Source organism: Halyomorpha halys, unplaced genomic scaffold, assembly GCF_000696795.3.
Source record: "Halyomorpha halys isolate HHAL.00 unplaced genomic scaffold, Hhal_1.1 Scaffold802.1, whole genome shotgun sequence".
In the NCBI taxonomy this organism is placed as follows: Eukaryota; Metazoa; Arthropoda; class Insecta; order Hemiptera; family Pentatomidae; genus Halyomorpha; species Halyomorpha halys.
The window spans coordinates 762,086-777,027 of NW_027106006.1; the positions used below are offsets into that span (position 1 = coordinate 762,086).

The 14,942-nt window shown below is 30.5% G+C and overlaps 1 non-coding gene across 1 annotated transcript; it reads right to left on the reverse strand.

The window, feature by feature from the left end:
* Positions 1-573: 573 nt before the first annotated feature.
* On the reverse strand, positions 574-647 carry TRNAN-GUU (transfer RNA asparagine (anticodon GUU)). The gene has a single exon. It is a non-coding gene; the product is annotated as a tRNA-Asn (tRNA).
* Positions 648-14,942: the final 14,295 nt, after the last annotated feature.

The following is a 14,942-nucleotide window of genomic DNA, read 5'->3' on the forward strand; positions in this document are numbered from 1 at the left end:
ATGTCTATCAGATCTAAATAATTATAATTCTTTTTATTCCATAGAACTTTGTATTTTAAATCACATGGTTATCTCTAAAATTAAAGCACATGGACGTGTCCAAATAAACATTCACTCCTTTAAATTGTTATATAAGTGTTTATTAACGAGATTTAATTTAACCTTCGTTTTATTTTTCTGTTTCTATTTTGATCTACTTTCTCAACCATACACATTCTTATAAATTCTCACCTCCAACTTAATCAACAAGTCAAACCATTTAGTACCTCATGTAGTATATATTCTATTAAATATTTGTGGATTCTAAAACAATCAGAGTGTTGAGCTATGTAAATTACACAAGCGTTATAATTATAACAAACCATTGGCGTTGATGACTGAAAGTATAACTCAATAAAATCCATTTTTATAAAATAATAATAACGGTACTTATTATGTATATACTACAATCGTTAACTGGTAGGCCGTCTTTCTGAATATACATCATTTATTTCTGGTGGTACTTAATATAAGTTAATATAAATACGTATAATTTTAGCTATATAACCTGTTTGTTAACTAAAAAAATTAAGACGCCCCCGGGTGGGCTCGAACCACCAACCTTTCGGTTAACAGCCGAACGCGCTAGCCGATTGCGCCACGGAGGCGTTGAGAACTACTGATATCACTAATTGTCCTGGGATGAATGTGCCATACGATTTCAACTTTAAGACCGTGTCCTAACTGGACGACGATTGTCATCTCTTTGTACAACATGGTTGATTAGTCTAATGATAAGTTGATTTTTTAAGTATTAAAATGATGTGGTTCTTTTTTGGAGCTACCGTTTGAGTATAAGAGGGATAGTTTATGTGACCATAAATATAGATAGGTATTGTTCATAATGTTTTTAGCTGATGAATGAATCGAAGGGTTGATGGACGATAGGATTTTGTGATGTATTTTTCATAATAAATTTACTCTTGATAATGGGCAGATGCTCGAACTTTGGACAATTCCTTAAAAGATTGAAATATAACTGAACTTGGTAGTAATGATTATGAAAATAATGAACTTTGAACCCTTTAAATAAACTGAAACTTTTAGAAACGATAAAATATTTGTCATAAATAATGGTTTAAATCGATATAACCTATCCTAAGGAGTAAATAAATAAATTAGAAATATTAAACACATATTCAATGGTTTTTAAAATTATTTATGTTTGATTCTGTTTTCAAACCACCTGTAGGACAAATGTGCTGTACAAAAAGTTTGAGAACTGCTGGACTAGATAATGAACGAATCCTAAAAAAATGAATCATCATTGGAACAAAACGAAAACGTCATAAAGGGGGGCCGAGAAATAGGTAACGGAGAATAGGGGTTTTGGGTCAGGTCTAACGTTTCCAATTTGGGTTCAGATGGGGTTTACTCAAAATATGTAGAAAACGATTGTTGGTTTTATTTGCGTTGAACCTTCAGCTTTATATATTATATTAGGTTGTATTCAAACATGAATACATAATCTGGAAAAATCGTAGGCAGAAGGACTTGATTTATATTGAAAAAGAATGAAATCATTATTCCAGTTAATCTAATGTTTGATTTGCCGAAGGCCAATTTTTATCATATAAATAAAAAATAGAAAATCAGGAATATGTGTATCTTTTTAACAGACTGAAGATACTAAAATAAAACTAATAAATAAATATAATATCGATATTTTAATGTTTACAGCCGTTTACTCTTGTTTTCACGAGGCCCTCCTGCGGTAAGCCACCCGAGAGGTAAACGCCCTCAAGTCGACATCAAGCAGCGAGGGTAATCCCACCTGAAATATGACATTTTGTGGGGGAGATTAGTTAGGGGTAGGGGCTTCTGATACCATGTCTTGTTTTAAGGGGTCGTCAAATCCATTACTTACAAAAGATCGATGTATTAACTACGGCTCAATATTTTGATGTTTTAACATTATTTTTGGCCATACAAAAAAATAAATTAAATGAAACATTGATTTTTTGTTTATTGGCTTAAATCAATAATGTTATTGATATTGTTTATTTCTTAGCTCCATGGATGTATAGGGATCATTTCATGAAAAAAATAGGATAGATAATAAAAGGGAAAAAATAATAAATAAATAAAGCAGGGTAGTGAAAATAGGAGAAATCAATCTCCTTTGTTGCTTTGAAGCATTTTAAGAGGGAACTGAGGAAAGGGAATACGACGGATATTATTGAAAAAAATCGGTCTTGATTCTGCTGTCTGCAGTGCGTTAAAGATGTTTTTGAAGCTTTATATAGTACCAAGTTATTAAAATTTAAAAAAAAATTAAAGAAAAGTACAAATAATACAGTAAAAACATTTGGTAGATGTTATCAGGATAGTAACAAATTACAAATAACACAAATTATTTGTTGAGATGAATCGATAGTTCTGTACCAACAAACACGAATGGCGCGGGACTTGTTTTCCGACAGAATACACTCTGTTTGATTTCCGAAAACATGTTGTTAACGTAGTTGATTTTTTTTTCTCTTTCTTCGTAAACAGACATACAGACAGGAGATCGTTTTGATCTTGAACAAAAAGACGGATGCTCCCTGAATTCCTAACTGCTAAACATGAATAACACGAAAGTATAAAATGTATACCTCAACCCTCACCAGGAGATTTATGGAATGTGTTCCCTTCCGACAAAGCCGGCCCCCACCAAAAACAAACTGCGCTCTGGGAGTTAGGGGGCTCTTTGAGGAACTTTTAAATTTTACCTTTGAAAATTTCGGCTATTCAAGTACCGTTGCTTGCTGCTGTGTTGCTCATGTTCAGGAGCAAGAGGAAGGTGATAACACCTATAGATAATATAACAAAAATGCATACTTGCTCATTCCTCTCTCTACACTCTAAACACACTTAGGTAGAGACATCAACAACTTTTTGGGGGGGAATTGAGGAGAGCAATAGTGGGTGATCAGGTGGTCTATGGTCGTATCTAAGATCATAATATATTTTTTATTTACTTTTTAATCTAATAATAAGTGCCTCAGTCAAGTCCCCACCAAAAAAAACTATCATCTAATCAGTTTCTAGAATTTATTATTTTTTCTTACAAATCTTATTACTATATTTAAGTAAGACATGATTACAAATAACTTGCATTATAAATAAGCGCCTACTTCCGTTTTATATATTAAAAATATGTTAAACCTTACTGGCCTAGCTTAAGGAAAACTTCCCAACTGTAGTTGTGGGTTATAGTTAAGAAAGAATTTCGCCTGTTCCTCTAATGTGCACATAATTATTCTTGTTTAAAAGTATTTTTCTGTGTCAATATAAACTTTATCATTATCGGTTTACGGTGTATGCATGGTTTTATTTACACGTAGGTGAGTCTGTTGTCTGCCTCAGAACTTTAAATTGGAATATATGTATATTGCAAAATTTAATATCTGAAATTTCCTGGAAATTCTCCTTTCTCCGCATATTTGCATTTTAATGGGCTACCTACATTATTTCTAGTATTTCAACGTTACACTTCAGCCCGATGTTACCCAGAGTTGAAGTGGCTCTACTTGCATCAAAATCTTTCCTTCCATCCTCTATTAAGTTATCTAATCTCACCGTTCATCTTATATCTCTGATCTTCAATTTTTAAATCCTTAGTACAATACCACAACACGCGATCGCGGTTTTCAAACTTATATGTAATTGCCCATCGAACTACTGCCTTTAACAGGTCTTTCCTAATTCGTTTCTCTTCCCTATGGAATTCCATTTCTCCCTTTCTTCGTTTCTCTAGCACCCCTCCACCCTTCAAATCCCGTATTTTTATTCATTCTTTTCCAACCTATTCCCGAAGAATAATAGTTTCAAATGGAAAGAAAGGTAGATTACCGTGATCAGACAGCTGTCACGAAACCGTTTTTCCTACCTATATTAGTCATATTTCCTTTTCTCAGTACCTCTTAAAATGCATCAAATGCAGAAAATGAGTTTGGTTTCATCAATACTCACTATTTCTTCCCCAAAATATCAAACCCTTACGTCTATGAGACTTGGAATTAATTATATAGATGAAATCAAACATAAATATTATTAACATATATGTATATATGTTCATATAATTATCGTTACCTCATTTTCTCCCTTTTATTAAGAATATACCTTAAAATTTTTGTTAGAGGATTTATTCGTTTATTATTTTGTTTTCTCTTTTTATTCCTTTTTTTACGTGAGATATTCTTAATTTTCTTCTAAAATATTTAAATATGTTTATAAAAATTAATTGTTTCCTTTTAAGTATTTTTTGTTAATTTGCGTTTGATTTTCAATCATTTTATCTAATTAGAAGTGAAGACATCCTATGTTCATGATATAATACATGGTTTTATTTTATCTGTTTTGATTTTTTTCCTTGTAATTTTTTTTTTATTCTTATTAATTTTTGTTAATTTTATAATTCCATTTTAATTATTATTATTTTGTTTTTTACTCTAATACTGTAAGTAAAACCTAATAATATTATTCCTGTATATAATATAATACTTGTAATATTATTCTAATTAGATATTATGATTCTAATAATATTATTTTATTCAGAGTAAGCGAAAGTAACATCTCCGCCCTGTTTTATAACGAAAGCTAATAGTATTAGTTCATAGTACAAGTGTAGAAACTAGCGTGGTAATAATACTAATACTTATTTTTTTCATGATAGAAATGACTATTAGTGATACTACAGGAATTAAAAAATACTAAAGTACAAGTTACTATTGTACCAGTCTGTGTAATTGAATTAAGATAAATCTACCAGACTAATAGTATTAGTTTGTACTTTATTATGAAACAGAGTCATTTGTACTAGTCTGTTTTACACTATACTTTAACTTTTCTCCAGCTTTGGTGCTAATCGGACGAGCTGTTTTAGAAATATAGGTTTTCCAAGGAAAATAAGTTTATGCATTACTAAGCGAAATCTAGTTATTAATCTACACAGTCTCTGAAGATATCATTGTAAGCGGATAATGGGTAAGTTTTTTGCCTGTTGTGTGGATTTGATTACAGTAGGCCGTTGTAGCACAGTATGTTTAGGTGTTACCATAGCAACTTCTAAATGAGATTTAAAAATCCACATTGGCCGTTTCTTTCCAAACGGCAAAGATAAATTATCTCTCAGTGACGAAGTGAAATATATAAAATGATGATAGCAGTAGCGTATATTCATCACTGACATAGCTCTGTTTGGACAGATGACGGAATTAATATTCGTTGAGTTATTTCAGAGCAGTGTCGAACGCCGGCTTGCATTCCCACAGGGGCAGATGCATCGACAAAAAAGTCCCGCACGAGTACAAAAGACCACACTGGTGGCTATTGAATAGGGCCGAGAACACGGGGGCTCAATAGGCCTCTAATAGAGATATGATGATGTACTCGGAGAGGTATTATGTAATTATTGTAGTAGCGGACTCCCTCTCAATGCAAGAGAAGATATGCATCACCTGCGGGTTGCTCCGGTATTAGGGTTATCAAAATGTCAATGATGACTGTATTTGGTGGGACTGAATAATGTTCAACCCTAGAAGGACGAAAAATAATAATGTTATAGGTTGACTTGACCGTAACTGTAGTTATTTCTTGGCATTAACTAAAAACTATGTAATTTTATTGTATACAGACCATTGATTGAATTTGAAGGATCTGATTGATCTACAGTTAAGAAATAGTTTAAATATTTGAAAACTATTTTCGTACTTATTAACGGCACACCTGACCATCTTAAGAAAAAAATTATGACTTCAGTAACATATAGAATTTTTTTTTTTTTTACTTTTTGTACTGTTTTTATCTACCTCGGACCCTGTTTGTATCCTCAATTTAACGGTCTTTTTATGAATCATGAAAGGACAATGCATGAGTTTACAATTGTTCATAATAAGTTATTTTTGAACCCATTTATCCATATAGATAAATATTGAAATATTTATCTCTAATATAAAGAATATATTACCAAGAAGAATATGTATAAGGAATTCAATAGACATCAAGCTGGAATCTACGGTTGATAAAAAATATAAGTAGTGACCACCCTATGACATCACAGCAAAATAGTTTACATTTCTACCAGGTAACTATCCCAACTGTTTTAAAATAAATCTAAATTTGTTCCAAAACATTGTATGGATCAAAACATATTGGGAATGAAAATTAATGTTTCTGTAAAAAGGTAAATTATATATACATATATAATTATTTATTTTTACTTTCCTTATTAGTTATTAAAACCAAATATTGTGTGCAATATTAAACTTATCAGTCTAATTTAACAGTAAAAAAATCAATTTTTTAAATGTAATTCTTCAAATCTATGTTTATTTTGTTATTATTACTGACTATTTTTTGTTGATTCTAATATTTTTGCTATTTTTATTTGTGATATTATTTAAAAATAAACTGTAAATTTGAAAGCTAATTCTTGTCATTGTCATATTTGTTGTCACTGTTAAAATATATGGTCACAAATATAATACAAGTTCAATTGAAAATTTATTATTTATATTTTATTGACTGCAACTTTGTTGAAATTAACTAAAGAAATAACAACAACTGTAAGTCCCTTCTTAAACCTCTAAAATATCTTTATTTCTAAAGGAATTTCCTCTTCTGGACAAACAGAGGGTGTCGTGCCCATGCGTGTTGAGGAGTACTTATCACTGTAGACTTGTATTCATGAAGCCGGGACTTAAAAATCCACTCATTCTTAATATTAAGCTGAAATTTTGTGAAAAGCTTTAAAATATTTACTAATAGACTATAGGTTAAATATTTATGACAGACCAAATCAATATGAATGTATTAGATTCAGTATGTCAATGAGCCTCCTTCACATAAAATGTCAGAAAAATATGTACTCTAGAGGCACAAGTCTCTACTGGTTCTCAATACTTGTGATGAGGCAGGAAAAGAAGTGCTGGTATTCTGTAGTCCTATCTTGTCATCCATATGTGGGTGGTAGGGATTCGTTCAGGTATCAAATATCGAGCTCAACAAGAAAACTTGTTTCAGATTTTCAGTTTTCTACTGATTATCTCTTCAAGTACAACTTTCCTCTGTACTCTAAACTCCTTTTCCATCCAGTAAATGTTGAGAAGTTTTGAAGAGTAGGTAGGCATTGCTTCAAGTTGGTGTATCTTATTTTAGCCTATTGACATGAGATATACTATATTTTGTCCTGTGCAATCTGTGATCTTATTTTTTTTGTCTCGAAAAGCCTGGATTGTTGAAACCTCGGTTGGCTAATACTTATCCGGTATTCAATAGACTCACATTATTAGTTTTTTGAATCGTTCGATTATATCGTAAGAGTTGATAGTTATAAATACACTATTGTCGGAGTAAATAAAATTTATTGTTATTTCAACAAGGATATATAGTAACTTGGCTAGAATAATGTATCTTAATTGGTAATACGGTACTCAGGATTAGCGTTCTTCATTTCCCAATAATGTGGTGTTATGGAGAAAATTGTTGAATTTAAGTACACTATAATTTTATTTTAGTATTCTTGGTTAGTAGAAAGATTCATGACGGAACTGAAAAGTCGAGGTATAGGATAAAAGAATAAAAGTATATAAAGTTTATTTTATCGTTTTCTAAATCAGTTTCAGAAAATAAAATCTTGTACATTGGTCATGAAAACTTTCCAAGCCCGAGGTGGGGAGAGTTTTATTGCACTTCGTGCCAGTGAGGTTTAAATCACCTGTAATTATTCTTCTGGTCGTTCACGATCGAAAGTTCTTTACAAGTCTTGAGTTCAAACTAGTAATAATGATTTTGTTGTTTAGGAAATACAAAGGGCTTAAGTGCAGATAGAATTTAATAGTGTATATGATTATTATGTTTTATCGGAAAAAATAAATCATTTCAATCTACTCATATTTTAATGTAATAAAACGAGTTCTGGTTAATATTAATACTTTTAACAGCCTCAGAGGCTATTTTACGAATAAATGGCGTATTAAATAGGTGCAAACAACAAAGTAGTTTTTGTTCAGTTAGATCAGCCATTTAGCCCACTTTTGGTCGCTGTGAAATAAATTTTGACTGATCCAAGTCGGAATCGAACCCACAAAAGTGAGAACCAATCTCCCCCTAACATGCTTGGATATCATTTTCTCATATTTTTTTTTTAATTTGAATTACATATTCAACATGCAGATGTAATGTAATCCATTTCAAAGAAGAGAAATCTTATAAAGATTAATTATAAGTATAAATACCATGATGCAAACTTTCGAATACGATTATTTAAATTTCCAATCAACTTCGAAATTCAACTTGTCAAAACAGGATTGAAATCAGCGAGTGTTAAGTAATTTTTAACAGGAAAATTTCCAATGATTGTCACCCAAATGTTCACTCAAGTGAGCAGTGCGAAGTTGATGGAATTAGAAGGCAGATAATCAAATCAATTTTATGATTTGTTTTTCTCTAATCGCCTTCCTTCGTTATTCGCTGTCCTACTTATAATTTAAAAAAAAAGTTAATGTGAAAGAGAAAAGACAAACTGCATTTTAAGTTGTGACTTGAAATAAATTCGATATAAATGATAGTCTATTATCGTCCGTACCAATTTTTTGTTGTATGCCAAATGCTAATTAGTTTTTTTAGTTTAACCGTATTATATTATTTTCTGTCCTTGTAACAACTTGACTTGTACTATTTTTATTAAATTAATAAAGAATTGTAGCAGGCGGGAAATGATCATTCAAAAATTTTAAACCAAAAACAATAGCAATGTTTTTAAATTAATCTAGAAAATAATGTCATTATGGTGCTACCAATGGGTAGTTGCTCTACACGCCTGTAACACTCCATTTTAACTAATATCATAATTACTAAATGTATTATGTAATATACAGTTGTCAATTTCTGTACAGATATTTTTAAAAAATAATCTAGAAAATAACATTCCCACAGAAAAATCACAATTAATTTCGAATAGAAAGGATATGATTGAAAAATAAAAAGGTATTTATGCAATAAACTGAGAAATTGGAATTAATAGATATAATTTGATATTATAATTAGCATTGAGAAGATAAAAAGTAATGACACTAAAACCTTCCTTTATTAATAACAATTCTAAAATGTTCATTTACTTATTATTTTATTTGAAAGTTTTTTTTCAGATTACTGAAACATTTACAACTATTATCAAAGTCCGTTGATCATATTCCAACTAGTAGTGTACGTTAAACATGATAGTTTTTATTTACATAATTTTACATTTCGTCCACTCTTTAATTTCTAACTACTGTTGATTACACTTTTGCCATTTGATTTCATTACACAGGTTTTGTTTAGCTCCTTTTGGGTTTCATTAAAGTTCTACCATCTAGATTTGAAAGTCTAGGGAATGGTCTAATGTGCCAGCGTACTGTCCAGCTATTCTTCAAAAAGTAAACTTTATGTATATTTCATCCTTTTAGACAAACAAGGTAGTAGAAGTTTTCGTGAAAATTATATGCGAACATCAATTTATATTTTATCCATTCAAGTATTTCTGATATATTATATTTTACTGTAACTTTTTATTATATTATCTTTTAAATCTAAGTATTAGTTTTGTTTTGCTATGTATTTGTATTTATGATGTAGTAATCCCTGTGACTATTATATGACTCATATTATTTCTCTGGTTTGATCACAATAGACACGATCTGTCTAATAGTGAATTAGTTTAATGGGTCACTGGAGATCAGATCCACCTACATACAAACATAAATAATTAATAATGATTTTTTTCTTAACTCTGGATCAAAAAATAGTTGAGATTGTGTCCTTCGCGAGATAGCAAAGAGCAAGCAAATTCAATTGGCTTACAAGATGTCCTTTACCAGGACATTATCATTGCAAAGTAGTACAGTGCTCTGACGGTGTCACCCACTAAACTGACTTTATGAGTTCAGACGGTATAACCTATTTGTGGCCATTCAATTGGGTATTTACTGAGTTATTAATTATTTAAAATCAATTTCAATATTAATTATAATGAAATAAAATTGATCTTAAGAGAAGTATTAAGCATTACTCAGATCATGAGGCTGTACATTGTTGATTTAGACGAAATATTTAAAATTCAAGAGACTTACAATCCAATATCAACTATTAAAATTTGACCAAAATGAGTACAAAATTAATATTTCAAAATTTACATTCTAATAAAAAAGAAGGAATAGATTAAATCAACATGATCCACAGGAAAGTTAGACAAATAAACTAGTAGCACACAAGTATATAAAATATAATTAACGCGATTGAGTACGTTATCGCATAATAATAAATTAGATGGTGACCGCGAATCTTATATAAATACCAAATGTAGTATTGAAAATATTATCTATAATATAATTAATAATATACCTACCGTTTCTTATTCTGTATAGACAATTCGTTGGTGATTTCTATCCAGATGAAGACTTATATAATGCCCCAAAAGGTTTTAAAAAAAAAATTGGTATATCTTGACTATTTTGGTCAAGATAAAAATATCTGAGCAAAAGTTTTGATTTTAATACAAATCACTCTTCAAATTTTCAAATCAACGAGCATTTTTGGAAAATATAACATGATGAAATTATCTAGATTTAATTTAACTTCGCACCCCCTACATATTTCCTTATAATCCGCTCCTACCTCACTGATAGAACCTTTAAAGTGAATTATAACATAGCCTACTCATATCTCTTTTCTCAGTCCGGCGGTGTTCCTCAAGATAGTATCTTAGGTCCCATTCTTTATACGGTTTATACACAGCTGACATCCCAACCCACCCTAATACAGTCTTAACAACATACGCTGATGACACATGTATACTGTCTGTAAACAACGACCCAACTAATGCATCACAGACACACATAACATCTATTGAAGAATGGTGTCAAAACTGGAGAATCAAAATAAATCCTGACAAATCCCACCAGATCACCTTTACTCTCCGCCATAAACCTCTACCCTCCTGTCCTACAGTATCCTTTCTAAATACTCCACTAACGCCTGTTGAACAGATTCGATACTTAGGACTCCATCTTGACAAGAGACTTACTTGGAATCCACACACAAGACTGAAACGACAAGAAATTGCTCGTAGATTCCGATTGCTACAATACTTACTTGACAAACGCTCTAAACTTCCCATTCACTACAAAAAATTAGTATATCGTAGTGTATATAGTGTATCAGACCAATTTGGACATATGGAATTGAGCTCTGGGGCTCCACCAAACCATCAAATTCCTCCCGCATCCAATCCTTACAATCCAAAATACTTGATGCTCCTTATTACGTTACAAATAAACTCATTCACAATGACCTTAACATCCCATTCGTTGCAGAATTGGCCCTAAACAGATACACGTCTTTTCATTCCAAACTCCTTAACCATCCTAACCCATTAATTCTTAATCTTTCATCCTTAACAATCCTTGATAATCCTCCGAGGCGTTTGAAAAGAAGATAGCCACAGGACCTTCTAATTTAAATTAATATTTGAAGTACCACCGATCGGTGGTTCTTTCCCAAGATTTTCAAGTGTATATGAAACATACAACATATTTACTTATTGTATTATTTTGTACAGTTGTAAATTACATTAAATAAATAAATAAAAGAAATTAAAAAAAAAACATTTTAACTTGGCACCACCAACCAGTTCCCCATTTCGAAATTGGCCATGACAAAAATAGTCATTTGGAATAACTTACATAAAAAAATATGTATCTGACATTGTTTACGAAATTTTTAATATAAAAATTTTGAAAACTAATAAATATAATTTTTTGTTTCGAGGTTGTCATGTAACATGTAGTGCCCAAATCCATAAAAGAATCTTTAAAATTAGCTCCTTCTAGCACAATCCGTAGTAAATCTGCTAGCATTTTAATGATTTAAAACATGATGAAATTTGGCTATTTCCGCAATTTTGAAAAACTAACATTAAAGATTAATCACCTAAAAAAAATTAACGTATTTAGTTGGTATTATTAATATAGAAATATGAGACAGACGCTCAGGCCTCTGACGATTTTAAATGGAATGACACTTTCAAATCCCAGAGAAATGTGAACAGGATGTTAAGCATGTTGAACCAGAATGCTGTAAAATAACATACTGTGCACACACCTAATGAATATTAGCGTGTGAACTTAATTCTCACAAAATTATTTTTGAAAATTGTAATAATTATTTTTAATGATTAACTTAAGCTAAGCATTTAACATAACTCCCTACCATTTCTACTAGCTACCAGATAAACTTTAGTGTAGTCCATGTCCGATATCCTCCTTCAGGACTTCCCATAATCTGAAACGGAGGTCCTTCGTCGTAAAGACAGACACTGAAAGCTTGCTATCGGGCTAGCGTTCGCCGCTTCGCATCGCCTAACGATCCAAACCTTTTAGCCTTATCGAAACGTCTATAAAGGAAAAAAAAATCTTTCGTATCTGATTCTTTTTTTTTTTCAAAAATCTATAAGCTTTTGAATCCACAGGATATAAAATGAGTATTTATAATTTTTGTGAAATCCTCGAATGGCATTCTTCGTGGTGTATTAATGTTTATGACGAAGTGAAATCGATGATAACAGGCTAGAAGTGGGATGTAAGTTAGTGTTTAGGACCGTTTATTTTCGACAGGAAGAACTAGACATTCTGGCTTCGGATTTCGATTCGATAACACAACCATAGTTTACTCAAAAATCTATATATTTTATATGGCGAGATCCTGAAATACCAACAGCTGTCTTTTAGAAGTGCATATAAACTTTTCAAAAAGTTATTTTTAAAACTAATAAAAAACATTATAAAAATAAAATAAAATTAAAGACATTCTATGATAATAATTGGCAATGCATTATGAACTTTATATTTACATTTACATAAAATTAATACCAAGAATTTGAACTTTAACTATTTTTAAATACTATCATTTGAAATCTAAATTTTATTTACATTAGAATTATACTACGATTAGCACATGCTTAATCAATTTATTTATTTATCACATACTTCATTTCGAACAACCTGACCTCATTTTTCAATTGGTACTGAACCATTTTTTTTTTTGCCTATTTGAGGTTAAAACGAGTCTTAACGTTTTTACCTAGACTTTACCGACTATGCGAACTAAAGAGTTTTACGAATATTTATTTAAACATTTTGACAGATTAGCAGCTATTGTTATATATAATGGAGAATCTTATATATAACAGAAAGAAGTTTTCGATAAAAAAAGTTACGAAACAGAAGACATTCTATTTAAAAAAATATATAATTAATATATTTTATAAAGTAAAATATTTAAAAAATGATTGTCTTAATTTTAAATAAAGTTTATCTTAGAACAAGTAATCAAAATAGTAAACCACAATAGTTGTTAGTTTTAAAAAGACTCGAGCTAAAAAAACTAACGAAATATATATTTTTATTTATAATATTTTAATAATACCATGGCAAATTTAAATCATTTTTAAATTATACATAAAAGTATGAGTAAATCACCCCTGAATATTTTATTGAAACACAAAGAACAATTACCCCACTAGGTTATTATTGGCCCGTTAGCTTGGCTTGAACTTCAGTTGGCAGCCAATCACATGGCGATCTTCTCACAATAGATCGTGGCTGCCGCAAATACCTAAATACCTCAGGAGGGCTGACAGGGATTTGAATAATTGCCTGCTGTCAGTGATGAGAGGAGAAACTATTTAGGGATATGTTTAGATGGGCCAGTGCTATTTTTAGATTCCGTATATTCATTTTTATTTTCTCTATAAAAATACATTTGGTAAACAAAATAACTAAACATTTACATAATAACAAATAATGATCACTCATTACTTAAATTCATTGATAGTATGGTTCTTTCCCTTCCTAATCACTTCAAAAATAATTTTTTCTATAAAAATTAAATACGGGTGCGCACATCACACTAATTTTACTAACGTCAACAAGTTTCGAGTGGGTTTGTGTAAAAGTTATAGCTATTTTTTGAAATTTCAGGAAAAGGAAAATTTAAGACGATAAAAGAGGAAAATTTTGAACCAAACTTTTTTTTTCTGTTGCTATAAAAATATTTCGGGTTCTAGAGATGAAAATAAGGAATATTGACGTTTTTCCTGCCAGGAATACAACAGTATAACAAAATATAACAAAGTCCTAAACATGCGATTACAAAAAGAAAAAATCATGGCGGCTTTTCCCGTGCTAACCGGATGTCCCAATTTTTTTTATTTTTCTTCTCTTCATATTCATAAAATTCTATATTTTGTATTTATCTATTATTCATTATAACTAACAATGAAAACTGTTTATTTTGTCTAATCAACAATACTAAATATACTTTAGAGGAAGATGTTTTGAAAATGCGGCAGGGCTTAAACTGTTAGATTCTATTCAATGAGAATAAATCCTAGAGAGAGAGTAATACTTTATTTAGCCATGCTGCCCAAATATATTGAGTTGCTACAATATATAACATATCAATAAATCCATGATCGGACATATATATGCAATACATATGTTATCCACATGATATAACAATTTTTCCTACCTTTTCCTTTTTCAATCAATACTCGTATACACCCTAAATGCAAATATTTTAATTTTGTTTTCTATTTAAAAATTTCATTCTCTCCATTTCACTCTCTCAGACATCCCCACTCCAGTGATCCGCTACTCACTTTCGATCCGTTAAAAAAATTAAACGAATCTATCATTAGATAGAAATGTAAAATCGAACCAAAGACATAATAGTCACAGCAGTATATCATTTTACAAATAAATTAAAAAAAACTAGAACTAAAATTTAAAAGAAATACTTCAATGTATAAATAAGTTAAAAGAAATTATTTAATGAAAAAATAAGTTAAAACACAAATTGACTGGTCCGAAAGCTATAAA